Source organism: Rhipicephalus sanguineus, chromosome 4, assembly GCF_013339695.2.
Source record: "Rhipicephalus sanguineus isolate Rsan-2018 chromosome 4, BIME_Rsan_1.4, whole genome shotgun sequence".
Classification (NCBI taxonomy): domain Eukaryota; kingdom Metazoa; phylum Arthropoda; class Arachnida; order Ixodida; family Ixodidae; genus Rhipicephalus; species Rhipicephalus sanguineus.
This window is the reverse complement of record NC_051179.1, coordinates 165,555,360-165,569,449: the sequence shown is the minus strand read 5'-3', so window position 1 is coordinate 165,569,449 and position 14,090 is coordinate 165,555,360. Positions and strand designations below refer to the sequence as shown.

At 44.8% G+C, this 14,090-nt stretch overlaps 1 long non-coding RNA gene across 1 annotated transcript; it reads right to left on the bottom strand.

The window, feature by feature from the left end:
* Window positions 1-675: 675 nt before the first annotated feature.
* LOC119389110 (uncharacterized) lies at window positions 676-13,624 on the bottom strand. The gene is made up of 3 exons (XR_005183008.2): window positions 13,566-13,624; window positions 3,754-3,815; window positions 676-741 (listed from the first exon to the last, which is right to left on the bottom strand). It is a non-coding gene; the product is annotated as an uncharacterized LOC119389110 (long non-coding RNA).
* Between the last annotated feature and the right edge of the window lie 466 nt (window positions 13,625-14,090).

The window sequence follows — 14,090 nt, the reverse complement described above, 5'->3', positions numbered from 1 at the left end:
TAGGATATGAAACCACGTTAATATGACACCAGTTTTTAGATGCGAAGTATCTTAAGGCCGAGCTCAATCCGGTGGTGTGCGGCGTGACCACCCTTACTGCGCATGCGCATACCCTCTCCACACACCTCCTCTCCGCTCACCATATCCCCTTCCCATCTCCCCTTTCCCTCTCCCCTTCCCTCCTCCCCCTCCCCTCTCCACTTTCTCTCTCCATTTTCCCTCTCCCCTCCCCTCTCCCACACCCCTTTCCACTCTTCCTCTGAAACGCGGGCTAGACATGCCGAAATTCTCTCCTGCGCAACGCCGCGATGAGCTCGAGCGCATGCGCGTCCCCTCCCCTTCTCTCTCCTCTCCTATGCTGCCCCCCTCTCGCCCGCCTGTCGACCGCGTTCCCCGCTCGCCCTGTGAGAATTAACGGCCAGGCTAGATGGAAGATACGACGCGCGTAGCGTCCCTCTTCGCGTTCCACGACGCGAGGTCGGTAGCATGCCCAACGAACGCCAACGGAACGCGATCGTGCAAGTGCTCCGGCTTCGCATCGCCTCATGGTCCCCTTTAGCGGGAGATGGTGTAATGTTTTGTTCTAATGGCATGAAAGCTTTAATTATTTTCTGCATGGTTTCACGATTCACTACCATAGCAGAAACACTGATGTTGGAGCCTAATTCTACTTACATAACAGGGTGTTGTGTCCGGCAGGCTTGATAAGTTGTCACATGTCTGATTGCACCATACCCAGATCTATAAACGGGATAGTTTAATTGATGAAAGATGGGTGCCACTGGAAATACCCAGGCGTGATACGCAAAATGGATGCTATCTATACGCTATAATTGAACAGCACTTGGCAGGGCTGTGGTGCGACTTCGTTTCTTGGCGCTAATATCGAAGCGAGTTTCTCCAGCGCTAAACTTGATGAAAGACAAGAAAACGAAGAAACGAGATGAATACTGTATACGCGATGACGTACGCTGAAAAACACCGAGGAAACAGAGATGACCGCTAGCTCTTCGATCCCCTGTGTTTCTTCGTTTCCTTGTCTGTCGTCTCGTTTGTTTCGCGCTGGAGAAACTAGTTGAAATACATATTTATCAGTTAAATTGTTATGAGTAATTGTCGTCAAAAAGGACGTATGGAATTTTTCCGCGGTTGCAGAATTCATAGTTTCCAACAGACTACCTTCTGAACTAAACCAACAAATATCTGGTGGCAGTACAACTCATTTTAGATACAACTACAGCTTCAAAGTGGTGGCCGCGTCTCCTCTACGTGCATGCGCTTCTTGGCAGGCTTACGTAGCAGTTTGACGATAGAGAAATAATTTAAATTGAGGGTGTTATTCGGGGCTAGTGGTGCAAGTTGAAAGCCCGAAACACTGTAACACGAGAAAATAAACACGCAATAACGCTGAGCTTTAGAAACTCGCCTACAACGACGTCCCAATATTTTCCCGCTTTCTAGCGCTCATATTCAATGTGGAATACACTGCATGCATACGCCCATCATCAGCGCTGATGCTTCGAGTCCTATTCGTCGTGTCGTTGCAGAAGTTCGTGGCAATTCTAGCTACATTCTGCCTGTACACTAAACATTTTTTTAGATGTGAAGCATCTTATAGCGGAGTTCAATCCGGTGGTGGTGGTGGTGGTGGTGGTGGTGGTGTGCGGCGTAACCACCCTTACTGCGCATGTACAAACCCTCTCCACTCCCCTCTCTACTCTCATCCACTCGCCCTTTCCCCTCCCTTTCCCTTCCCATCCCCCTCTCATTTCACCCTCTCCACACCTCCCCTTCCCCATCTCCCCTTCCTCTCCCCTCCTTCTCTCCTCTCCCCCTCACCACTCCCCTCTCCGCTTTCCCACTCACCACTCCACCGCTGAAACGCGGGCTCTACATGCCGAAACGCTGCTTCGCATCGCCTCATGGTCCCCTTTAGCGGGAGATGGTGTGATTTTTTACACCCTTAAGGGTGCAAATGACATTAGCACACTCTTTCATATTGTACGTACAATGCGAAAAAAGGTGTTAATATCATGAACACCCCTTTTACATCTTTAATGGTGTAAAAAGTTTAGTGTGTGCCTTGTTTGAGGCTTAAACCACAATGTCAACATGCTTCGCGCTCAGCCACAAGCATGCAGTGATACTTCAGGCTGTTTACGATACTTATTCAACATGAGGCTCCAGTATTCTAAGAGCCACAGACCACAAAATCAAGGCCAATCTTTCGTTACCTATGAATACTGAGGTTACGGCGACACCATTCGCTAGCAGTGTGCGCTACTGAAACAATGCTAGCTTTACGCTCCGATATTTTGAAAATCGCTTTTGGAAATACTGAAGTGACGCTACTACCTAGCTGTCAAAGCATCTGGATACAACTATAAAGCAGTAACAAGTATTAGCGATCGGAACCTGCGGGCCGCACAACGTATTAAGATGAAAAGTGCAGTCGACAGGCGCTTGAGAGGTTTTTGTTGTCCCGCCGACTAGCTTACGCCTTCATACCGACCGAGCGGTTCTCATACTTCTCTGCCCTGTCCGCAAAGGGCCTTACGAGGAATCAGGCTACCCTATGACGTGTGTCACCTTGGGTGACTACTACGGGTGTGCGAATATTCGAGTTTCGAATATTCGTCGAATATTACATTCGAAATATTCGTATTCGATTCGAAATTGACGTGAACAGCGCGTGTAATCCACAAGGACGAAGAAACGACACGCGTATTACACGCGCTGTTCACGTCAATATGGAATACCAACTAGCCCGGTCACACACCTTGCTTCGATTCGAAAATCGTGTATTCGAAAAGCTTCCAATTTCGATAACTTCGAATATTCAAAAAAATCGAATATGCGATCCGATTATCATGCATAAAATAACTCGTCTTCCACATTTCTGCTGCGTTCGTATAGCTAAAAACGCTGCAGAGAGAAGCGATAAACATCGTAAGTACACGGAGGGACGATAGCTACCTGCGACGAGCGCCCCAATACGTATGATTTATTGCGGTTGCATCTCCGACGTGCGGCGCTGTTGGCGATCATGTAACCGTACATTTTCAATAATATGCGGCCGTAACGTGCGGCACTACCACTCGTTCACTAGGAGGGACCACTTATGAAGAAAGACAGTGACCCATGTGACTGGTGGCGGACTGTAGGCACCTTCAGATACCCCAGTCTGGCAAAGCTTTGCCCCATGCACCTCCCTATACCAGCCACTTCTGTTCCAAGCGAGCGTGCCTTTTCAGTGTCAGGGGGGGGGGGGAAGGGTGTCTCTGTTAGAAGGGAGCGCCTGCTTCCTGATCATGTGGAGCAACTCATATTTCTTCATGATAACATCTAGTGATTACTTTCATTGTGCCGTGATAGTTGCTTGTGTTGTGATGTGCATTGTGCTAGCCTGGACATTGTGTTCTGGAAATAGCAGTGTATGCTGTGCTGCCAGTCAGGCTGTTAATGTTTTTTTTTGAAATACCTATATGTTAAATAAAATGTTGTTACTGTGGAGACATTTTGCTTTGATATTCGATATTCGATTCGATATTCGAAGGTGCATATTCGTATTCGATTCGCATTCAAAAAATTTGATATTCGCACACCCCTAGTGAATACCTTTCTGGTTGATGTTTCTTATTTGAAAGGTCTTTCTGATGCCCGTATACATGTCAAGGGTATTTAGCTCATCTCTCCTATTTTAGGCACTATGCCTGATACTTTACTTGTGCATGCTCACTTATGCATAATTACCTGAGACGTGTTGACTAGGCGACCTTTGACATCACAAGGAACACCTGTAAAGTGGCTCGCTCCTGCAAAACAAAGTGCACAGAACTAAGTGAAGGAAACAAAAAGAAATACAAGAAATATTACCATTGCTTTTGCTTTGCTACGAATGCCTTCAGGGGCGTAGCCAGGGGGGGGGGGGTTCCAACACCCCCCCCCCCGAAATTTTCAGTTTTGCTTGCGTATATATACACGCGCACATACAAACGCACGCACAAACTTACATAACGTATGCTTCAACCCCCCCCCCCTCCCCGAAAATAATTTCTGGCTACGCCCCTGGGTACCTTCCCTTTTACTTAAGCTCTTGTTGGAGTGTTCTACTGAATGACGAAAAGGTGAATGGCATTGCATGATCACCGTGCAATAAAATGAATGCAAAGCGTTTTGAAGCACAATTGGTGCGTGTGCAGCAAAATATGGTGAGACGCCTCATAACAGCCCGTAATGATTCTGAAACCCGCCTCGTAACGGCGGGTTCCAGAACTATTATTATGTAATATGGGCTACGTAGTAATACGAATCTTATGCCATAAGGATCCACAGGCAGTTGTTTCTTCTTTACAGTGCGCTGTGTCACGTCCCAATAAATATCCGCAACCCAGCCATCAAGAAAGGCATGCTCGATATTGTCGGGTTGTTTTCATGGGAGTCAATCACCTGCCCAAAGAACGAAGATGCCTTTTTCCCGAAGCCATGTTTTTACCAGAAGCGTATTCGTGTTTAACTTGAACAAGAAGCTCTTGGCAGTTGGCGCTACTGGCATTTCCTCAGCCATTTTTAAAATTACTTGTCCTAGCTATCCACGATATGAAAAATGGCACATAGGGGTCGGGAAGAGCATTTAGATTAGATGTTTATAAAGTCTCTTTTCGTAACATCACTCAGGTACTAAGAAATGCTTACTTTCAACAATTCTCTGAGGATAAGGCCTCCCGCAAGAATCCGGTTACCATGCCCCCGATATCAATACACGAAGAAACTATAAATCGGGAATTCGCGTCACAGAATCATTTGTGTAACCTAGTTTGTATAACCAGGCGTAAAGAAGTATTATTTACAACCAGGAGGAACATAAATCTAGACACAATATACTGCATAAATAAGTGAAGAAGACCCACGTCTCCGTGTTTGCCCGCAAGGAATCGGTTATTTCCACTGCTTTTTTCCTAAGTCGAAGCCCAAATAAAACTGCGAAGACACAATGGATATTCTGAATACCAGAACTTGAGGCACATAGGACATTCATAACATACAGCAAACGCGGCAGTCGAAATAGATTACAGATCTTGTTTCTCATGATGCCTTTTTTCTCTCTACTGGAATACCTGAACGTAGACAGTGTAATAGCCGATGGTGTAAATATGGCATATGCAAAATGCTTCACTAGGACAATCGTGAATGGGGAGCTAACGAGTAAAGTTTATGTGGTTTTTTCAGTGCGCCAAGGGTGCCTATTGTCGCCTCTTCAATTTGCTGTCCCTATGGAGCCCATTTATTTGACTTTATTACATAAGCTATAACCTTAGCTTACTTATAGCTCAGGTAAAAATACTCGCTTATGCAGATGACATAGCAGTTTTTTGTTCAATAGAAAAAGAGCATCATTGAGGCAACAGCACTCATTGAAAACTTCTGCTCATACACGAGATGTAAAATAAATTGCAGAAGTGTTATGAATTTTGGCATTGCGATTGGGATACTACTGCGAATTTTTTTTTCGCGCTTGCGTATGTCGTCTCTACCAACACAGTATCTGGGTGTGCCTCTAGACAAATATCAAAACTCTGACGAACATTGCACTGAACAAAGAAGTAAGTTTAAGAAAAACAAGACAGGAGAGAGAAGAAAGGCAGGCATGTAACCGGTTTAGCATAACCAATATGCAACCCTGCGTAGGGGAAAGAGATGGAAAAGATTGAAAGAAGAGTAAGGACAGAGAGAAACAGAGGCCACGTACACACACACACATGTGTGTGTATGTGCGTGTACATACACAAATTCAAAATCGAGCAATTTCGGGTCGCTAACCACGAACGTGTTTTATGCCGGGGTCCACCACGGCTCCACTGACATATTTCCGTCAGGTTGATCCAAGAAAGATGAAAAGAAGATGTATACTTGATGTTTTCGATTTTAATGATAATTTTGTATGTTGTGCACATATGACTGCACAGCACGAATTGCAGTTCGTTTTCAAATAAAAAATTTTTCAACACAGGAAAATTCGACAAGTGTCGCCACTTGACGACGACCATTTTACGAACAGTGCGTTTTCGTAAGTTCGGAATCATGCTGGCAGCTACTGAAGCTATATATTACAAATATCTTTCTTTTTTTAGCGGAAGTAGAAGTAAATAGGAAATAGCTCTTCTCATTTCATGGATTTCTGAGCAAATTATGTATTTTTAAAAATTCACGAAAAACTCTGCGCTCATGAAAATCAGGAAATTTGTGACGCTATGGCTACTTCTGCGATCATATTAACTTCATATTTGCAGTATGAAGAGGCCTTTATGTGAATAATGAACCTCTGCATTTGTATTTCTCTAATAATTTTCAAAGTAGTAAATTTTCATGCTCGAAACACCAAAAAAACAAAAGTGCTCCTCGATTAAGAAATCTATAATAAAAAAACCCCAATCTCAATTTTGTTCAAAGCCCCCAAAATGTTCTCAAAGTACTGCAGAATGATATTATGAAAAAAAAACATGTTGCATAATTTTTATTAGAAGAAAAGCAGAAAATGTCCAACATTGTGTTTCCAGAGCGTGGTGGATAACTGCGTAATGACATTTCTAATAAAAAGAAAATATAGTAACACGTCTTTTTTCTTCGTTGAGCTTCGCTTAACAACAGTAATGATCTATTGTCGGTAAATGGGGTCTGTTTTGTAAAGGAAAAGACGCCAGGCCTGCGAGGAAAGCGCAGCACAGTCACAGCGAAAGCTGGAAGAGCGGCATTTCTAGAGCCTTTGATAAACTCTCTTGTGGCTACTAATACAAGTACATTAGCAACGTACCCACTACGACACAAATCATAATTTTTGGGAAGTTGGGAAGCACCCACCACGACATTATTCGTTATTCTGCGGAGAAGCGAGGTACCATATGTGAGGGATTATGTGAACTTTGTTATTGCGGTGGTTGGTGACAATGAAGGAATATGGCTGAGCCCTTTGTAATGGGTCGGAAGCTTTAAACGACCCACTAGTTACGTAATTCATACTGTATGACGCCCGGTCGTTATTTAACTGTCCCACCAAGCTTTCTGATATACGTTAACTGGAGAAACGGAGAGCGAGAGAGAGAAGGAATTAACTTTATTGGGAGCCTGAGGAAATGGATCATGCGAACCTTATGGGCTTCCTTGGCAACCAATAGATGTGCACATGCCATGAACCCAATACGCTAGAAATCATCCTAATTTTTGTGAAGTAGGGAAGCAGCCACGATGTAATTTTCCTCATTCTGCGGATAACCGTGGTACTCGCTAAACGCCTGTAAGCTGTTATGTGCACTTTGTTGATGCTGTGGCTGATGACGATGAAGAATTATCGCAGTGGCCTTCGTAATTGGTTGGAAGCACCCAACAACCCACTCGTTGCGCAATTTGCATTGTGTGACGCCCGATTACAGAATTGGCGTTTGTGTGATGCCTGGTTGTTATTTTAATATTCTGCCACACTACATTACGTGGCAATATGTTAATGTGGTTCCTTCCCGACATGAAGCTTGCATAGGGTCTTTTTGCAACGCAGTTTCAAGCACCGGCATGGCCCTTAGGTAGAACACTGGGGTCCCATGCAGAAAGCCCAGGTTCGAACCTCGTTCCATCCTGGAAATTTTTCTTATTTCCTTCTTTTTATTTTGTGCGATAGTGTTTACGGACACCGCCGGCGGCGGCGGACAACTACGGCGCCAAAAAACGGCCTTGAAATGATCTTATAACAGTTTTCGCTGTAAAAGATCGTTCCAATTAAATGCATTTGCAACACCACCTATATTCCTCGTCGACGGGCAGCACGGACATTTTCATTCCTCTGGATAATTTTATTTGAGTAAATGCGCTTATATAACAGCAACGAAGCTAAACGCGTAATTTGTGTAGCTGAGTCGATCATGCATTGTAAGAATGTGAGAAATCGCAAATGGCGACAGTGGTGAACGGCGAGTACCGCAGTGCCACCCAAGCACAGCAGCCACACATGGTTTGCCAGGATTTGTTGCTCTGCACGAGAAAATGCTGGGGTGTCGATTGCGTTGGTTACATCGTACATTTTTCACCGCTCGTCGCTCTCCCACCCGGTCTCTGGATCCGCACCGTGCCGATCGTGTGCCGGATAGAGTGGCCCGCGCTACACGCCTTCGTGTAAACGGAGTAGCATGCGTTAGGCGGACAGGTGCAAAGGGCGGCGCGATAGACGCCCACCTGAGCAGACGACAGCAACGAGCACGACTGTGCCAGTCAGCCAAACACCACCTGAGATAGAAGTTAGGCATCCAAATTTTGCTTCACTTTGGTGCGGTCACTCTCCTGCGCTACGAAGGTGGCTATGGGTAGGCGTTATAGCCATGACCGAGAGCCATGACCACAAAAGAAAATTCCGCTGCAGGGGAATTTTCGTTGTGTAGAAGATATCGGATCGAGTCTCTTTTGTGGAGGGTCATGAAGCAGGCTGCGCGCTCAATTCGAGAGGGAGACTAGATCTGCCAGCACTGCTTCAAGAGATACAAGGACATGCAAAGCAAAACAGATGCAATGCAAACAAAAGGTGTTTTGTCCGTAGTCAGAACGGCTGCCATCAATCTTTACGTAATCGATTCTTTTTAAACTCTGCATTGATCACATAAGGTTTGACAACGTACACATTTGGGCCAACACAAACCAAACCTATTGCCGACCGCTCTCCAGAAGTTCATTTCCATTCATGAAGAGACCTTGCCTTTTATACCAATCTCTCAATTCTGGCACAGTACAACATCATAAGAGACGCATGCAGGGATTTCATTCTTTAGCATGGAGGATAAGAATTATACTCAACTGAATTAGAGGAAAGATAAGGAGGCTACAACTGAAAGTGCCTACTGTGGACTGAGGGATCTCTAACACTGGCGTGAAGTCGCAAACCACGCAAGTGCATTTAATTGGAACGATATTTTTTCTTTGCAAAAAAGTTCCCACTTTCTGACAATAGATCATTACTGTTGTTTAGCGAAGCTCAGAGAAGAAAAAAGACGTGTTGCTGTATTTTCTTGTTACTAGAGATGTCATTTACGCAGTAGCCACCACGCTCTGGAAACACAATGTTTGACATTTTCTGATTTTTGTTCTAATAAAAATGATGAAACATGTTTTTTTCATAATATCATTCTGCAGTTCTTTGAGAACATTTTGGGGGACCTTGAACAAAATTTAGATAGGGGTTTTTTTATTATAGATTTCTTAATCGAGGAGCACTTTTGTCTTTTTGGTGTTTCGAGCATGAAAATGCATTACTTTGAAAATTATTAGAGAAATACAAATGCAGAGGTTCATTATTCACATAAAGGCCTCTTCATACTGCAAATATGAAGCTAAAATGATCACAGAAGTAGCCATAGCGTCACAAATTTCCTGATTTTTCATGAGCGCAGAGTTTTTCGCGAATTTTTAAAAATACATAATTTGCTCAAAATTCCATGAAATGATATGAGCTATTTCCTCCTTACTTCTACTTCCGCTAAAAAGAAAGATATGTGTAATATATAGGTTCGGTAGCTGCCAGCATGGTTGCAAATTTACGAAAACGCACTCTTCGCAAAATGGTCGTGGTCAACGGGTGACCCTTCCAGAATTGTCCTGTGTTGAAAAAAAAAATTTATTTGAAAATTTGAAACCGAACTGCGGTTTCGTGCTGTGCAGTCATATGTGCACAACATACAAAATTATCAGGAAAATCGAAAGCATCAAGTATACACCGTTTTTTTTATCTTTCGTGGAATCGACCGTCACCGATATGACGGTGTAAAATATACACTAACAGGTGGCAAAGAAGAAAAGTAGAAGAAAATGGTCCGTTGCGTGGAGTGGAACCTGCGACCCCTCGCTCCGCAGCGCGCGACACGAAACCACTCGGCCTCAGAGCGTACGTTCTTCACCTTAAAAACGGCGAGTCATTTATATACAACATTCACCGTTGGCGGTACTCAGAGTTCGGTGGCTTGAGCGTGCTCGTGTTATCGCTAGTGAGATGGCCCGAAATGCGCGGAGGGCGCGCTTTAAAGGCCGTCGCCCCGGGCGTTGCGATGCTAGCGCGCCTCTACAGGGGGTGTCTCTCGTGCGCGCGTGCTTATCTCGTGATGGAGGTGGTTTGTAAGTCTTGTGCTTTCACCGCAAGTTTCCGTTGACATTAGAGAGCACGAAGGTCACTTCGGTCGCTTCAGAGGCCGCTTTTCCTAAAGAGCGCGCTGCTCACACACAAAGAGGTAACAATTGTGACAGTTGTTAGTTCGCGCTCGGCCTGTGTATGTTCTTTTCGTGCGTCCTTTCTTCTTTAGAGCACGCAGCAAGTTTCGAACTGCTTGCCGTTCTTCGCGTGCCATTACAATTGGTTGCTATAGCATTGATTCCTTTGACCTTGTGGCGAAACAATGCGCACGAAACGCTCAACTACCCCTGTGACGACACGTTGCACTTTCATGATATACCGATTCCTATGAAAGAGGGATCAGCCATGTGTTTTTGTTTGAGTATGGAGCGTATGCCAATAAGCGTGCGCTCTATGAACATTGCATGCATTCGATAACCCAAAGAACTCGATCACTTGACTGTGTCTTGGGCCCTTCAGCCTGCCTCAGGCCAGAGAGGCGTGCGATGAAACTTTTATACAAATATTTAGAGTATCGATTAGCTCGACCAACTTTAGTTGCACCTTGAAACCACGCAATGAGGGACTGTCAGCGCATGTCTCCACCCAAGGGAGCAAACTCAGCCCGTTTTTCTTATTCTACCTTAACATTTAATGTCATTTTTTTCTCTCCTCACACTTTTTTCCTGTCCCCAATACCCATCCCCAGGCAGAGTAGCATGTCAGCGATTTGCATACGCCGGCTAAATTCTCTGCTTTTCAATAAAAAAGCTCTCTTTCTCTGAAGTCTTGCACGTAACCCCTGCGCATCGTGTGCTCTATCCGCGAGTGAAAGCTCGCAAGCGCTGGCGATGAACGCCGCAGGAGCGCACATGAAACGGGTCTGCTGTCTCCTTCGCATGAAAGGCACATGCGATGACATCACCTCGCGTGCGATGTCTGCAGTCGACTGCTCATCAAGCAGGGAGGAAACGCCCCACCGTCTTTCGTAAAGAGCACGAAGGGATGCCAAAGAGGGGAGGGCGAGGGAGGGAGCTTTCGTTTGAGCTCGGTCGCTGGCGAGCACGTTTTGTCTACAGGCGTCAGGAGACGGCTCGTAAACTTGCTGTGCTCTCAACGCTTACTTCTAGAGAACTGACGGCACGAACGACCGTACTTTTTGAAAGCAGTGTTTTGCAGAGTTACGCGAGCCCGCATATAAGAGTTACTTGCTAGCCTTACTTCGCGGAACATTACAATTTGCTGCTATCACATTCATTGCTTCGCCCTTAAGCGAAACGGTGATTTTTTGTTGTTCTTTCTAGCGTTCGGCAGCGTCTGGAACGCCAAAGTCTGGAACGTCACCGTCTGAAACATCTGGAGAACATCTGAGTTAAATTTTCGTAACGTGTATATTTTGCTGATTGGCACCATCATCTATGTAGGATTCACATAGTTACATGATGTGTTCCGTTACAGCGCCTCAAAATTCACTAAAGCCTTCAAGAAAAGTCTATTTTTACTTTTGTTTTGCCCCACGTGTACAGCGCATCCATATGCTAAGATACATTGCCACGCCTACTTCTTGATTAGTTTGAATTATTCGGGTTTGACCAACTAGGACGTTTATCAACGATCGACGCTGTCCGCAAAGCAGTGTTCGAGAAGCTTCTCGATTGTAGTAGATCGTTTTGTTAAGATTGCGCGCCGCCCGTGAATGTTCTAGCTTTGTCGAGAGATAATGCCGCCACCAGCGATAGTGCTGGAAAATTCAATAGCGCCTGTATAAAGCCGACGCGCTTGACGGCTTGTCAGTTGATCGACGGACGACGCCCTGTTCGCCGCTATCATTGTACAGCGTGTATTGCTGTAGTTCTATAGTTCTCAGTTTCTCGGCCACAAGTTCGGCCAAATAAACAGTTTCATCTCGGATGTGCTGACTGTTGTCTTCGTCGACGTCACGACCACGTGACAATATTCACATTTGCAAGCGTGGGTGCGTAGCACAGTGCTAAATGCACTAGCTTTCGGAGCCCGGATGAATGCCACTCCGGTCGAAAATAATCTGCTACATTTTAAATGTGAAACACTTTTTTGCCAATCACAGTTTGACAGTTTCTGTTTCTCTATGCAGCCGCCAACGTCTCTGTGTTCTTGCAGCCCCTATGCCACTTTCGGTAGTGACCAAAAATTGACATAGGGTCTGCAAAGGTATCAGTGTATGACGAACAAGACTGACCAAGCCCGTAGCCGGGGGGGGAGGGGGGGGCTTGCCTAATAGAGGGTGGTTCTTTGCCGAAAAAAATAATAATATAGGTGTTTTTCAAGGCATTCACCAAGTGCCCCACCCACCCTTCGAAAAAATAAATCCTGGCCACAAGCCTGTGACTGACATATCTTGAAATGAACAACATAGTATGCCAGTCGCGTGCGTTATGAAGCACTTTTTTTGCAGCCACTTGTGGAGCATAGCCGCATACCACTGGCCTCTGTATGCGGCTACACTGAACAGGTGATTCGCAGTCTTTACCAACCCAGGGCAGTGAAAATACACACCGAAACTTTTGTAAGAGATCTTGAAAAAAGCTCGATGAATTACCAACTAGCCCAATCTCAAACCTTGCTTTGTAAGACATTTGGTGCGGATTGCAACATAGATGAACAGGCCGACTGTTGTACTTGCCAATTTTAATGTTGTCTATGACTATAAGCTATGGTTTAGCGTTGCTCGTCCTCGCAAGAATGCGCCAAGGAACGCTGCATGCCCTTCGTTTTGTCTGTGCGGTAACGCGAGTGCCGGCGTTACGTCAGACAATCAGCTACACTTGAGAGAGCAGGGTAGTCAACGTGTCTGGTAAGCCCACTATAGGCACACAACTACTCAAATTACACGAAGACGTCGATCCGCCTCGTAAGACTTGGCTGAAAGTGTGAGATAAACAGCTGCTCGCTGACTGCCTCGCATTGAATCAAATGCCGTAGTTTGTGGAATCTTCCGGACTTTTATTTCATTTGTTTTTTCACGGTGTTAACCCTCATACGTGACAAAGGGACAAACGGACAGATTTCACGTTGAGCTGAAATTAAATTCATGATGCATTTTAACGGCGACGAAGTTTTGTATTGCTGTTTTATGTAGTATTTCCACCATGTTGCACAGCTGTGATATACTTTACTGTGAGAGGACTCGTTGTACCGGTATATCCTACCGAGGATTAGTTTTATTGATGTACCTGGACCAATAACTTGGATCACATCATTGCTTTATGAACTCAAAGTTCATCCGCATGCCATGGTAGACAAGTACTCTTTGTAAGGTGCCATAAGGATTCATTTTGCTGAACTTTTATTGAAAAATCATGGCCTTAAAACGCCGAACATACACACTGCAAAAGTCACATTAAAACATTCCGTGCCGTTCTGCAATTTCTAGTGCAATATAACTCACCGAACAATGGAACCAGCATAAAGCAGCAAATGCTGATGCAAAACAAAATCTTCATTTCTGCATAAGGAGAAAAGACGTGCATTGAATCATTCAAAGCGCAGTTTATACAATAACATTTGTGCAGTAGACGTTAATACAATTGAAATTGTAGCATTTTCTTACGGCCGCGGCCTGTAGAGCCAACCGCAGATAATTGTTTAAAGCTTGTACTAAAATTTGCAGCATACATTTTTCTGTTCACTATACCATTGTGAACAAAGAAAGGTCGCGTAAATTGAGGTCTGCAATGCCTAATTTTGGTCGTGCCGCAAGGGTTGCGTAATCGAGCACAATGAGAATAGTTCAATTCCCGGCCAGGGAGGCAGTATTCTGAACGGTAAAATTGCAAGAACACCGCTGCGCTTATATTTAGGTGGAAGTTAACAAACCTCACATGGTAAGAAAAAGGATTTATCCGGTTTTGTCTACTACAGCGGGCCACCATGTCGCGGATTTCGCACGTAAAATAGACATACATGGTTATGA